Source organism: Tachyglossus aculeatus, chromosome 11 (assembly GCF_015852505.1).
Source record: "Tachyglossus aculeatus isolate mTacAcu1 chromosome 11, mTacAcu1.pri, whole genome shotgun sequence".
Taxonomy (NCBI): domain Eukaryota; kingdom Metazoa; phylum Chordata; class Mammalia; order Monotremata; family Tachyglossidae; genus Tachyglossus; species Tachyglossus aculeatus.
This window is the reverse complement of record NC_052076.1, coordinates 15,152,795-15,154,543: the sequence shown is the minus strand read 5'-3', so window position 1 is coordinate 15,154,543 and position 1,749 is coordinate 15,152,795.

Below are 1,749 nucleotides of genomic sequence, written 5' to 3'. Positions count from 1 at the left end.
ATACAGATCATCAGATAGGACACGGTCCCTGTCCCACATAGGGCTCCCAATTTTAATCCCCATTTTACAGATTGAGGTACAGAGAAGTGAAGTGACTTGGCCAAGGTTACGCAACAGAGAGAGGTGGTGGAGCCGGAATTAGAATCCAGCTCCTTCTTTAGTGGTGTGCATTTAGCTTTAATTTTATTTGTTCTGACGACTTGACACCTGTCCACATATTTTGTTTTGTTGTCCGTCTCCCCCTTCTAGACTGTGAGCCCGTTGTTAGGTAGGGACCCTCTCTATATGTTGCCCACTTGTACTTTCCAAGCGCTTGGTCCAGTGCTCTGCACACAGTAAGCGCTCAATAAATACGATTGAATGAATGAATGATGGCCAAGCCCGTGCTCTAGCCATTAGGCCATGCTGCTTTTCCCTCTTTATCTCTATTCCTTGTTGTTTAGTTCTCTCTGCTTCCAATCCCTTGACTCTGCCTCGTCAACCTCCTCTCTCCCTCTGCTTTCCGTTGATGTAGCCCAAGGTTTTGGGGGTCCAGGAGAAAGCCATCTCCAGTGTGACACTGAACTGCCCCTATACACTCTGCTCCCCAACCAGGGAAGACGTGCGAATGTGTGTGTGATTGTGAGTATGTGTTTGTGGGTGCAGAGGCAGCGTGGCCCAGTGGAAACAGCACAGGCTTTGGAATCAGAGGTCATGGGTTCAAATCCCAGCTCCGCCACTTGTCAGCTGTGTGACTTTGGGCAAGTCACTTCACTTCTCTGGGCCTCAGTTACCTCATCTGTAAAATGGGGATGAAGACTGTGAGCCCCTGTGGGACAACCTGATCACATTGTAACCTCCCCAGCGCTTAGAACAATGCTTGGCACATAGTAAGAGCTTAATAAATGCCATTATTGTTATTATTATTATGTCATATAAATGATACTAGCTATGTTCATTCAATCGTATTTATTGAGTGCTTACTGTGTGCAGAGCACTGTACTAAGCGCTTGGGAAGTACAATTTGGCAACATATACAGACAGTCCCTACTCAACAGTGGGCTCACAGTCTAGAAGTCTTGTGTGACCTCGGGCAAGTCACTTAACTTCTCTGCCTCAGTTATCTCATCTGGAAAATGGAGATTCACTTAACTTCCCTGTCTCAGTTCCCTCATCAGGAAAATGGAGATTGAGAGTGTGAGCCCCAGTGTAGGACAGGGACTCTGTTCAACCTGATTAACTTGTATCTACCCCAGCACTTAGAACGGTGCTTGGCACACAGTAAGTGCTTAGAAAGTACTTTCATTATTATTATTATTACCATCAATCAATCAATCAATCGTATTTATTGAGCGCTTACTTTGTGCAGAGCACTGTACTAAGCGCTTGGGAAGTACAAGTTGGCAACATATAGAGACAGTCCTTACCCAACACTGGGCTCACAGTCTAAAAGGGGGAGACAGAGAACAAAACCAAACATACTAACAAAATAAAATAAATAGATATGTACAAGTAAAATAAATAAATAAATAGAGTAATAAATATGTGCAAACATATATACATATATACAGGTGCTGTGGGGAAGGGAAGGAGGTAAGATGGGGGGGGATGGAGAGGGGGACGAGGGGGAGAGATCCTAGATTTTTTGTCAATCCAAAGGGGACAGAGCCAGGAATATCTACTCTGTCCTTGGAAATCAGGCCTCAGTTTCCTCCCCACCAAATCCCTGCTCCTAGTCTCCACTCCGTGGCTCATCCTCACAGCCCCTCT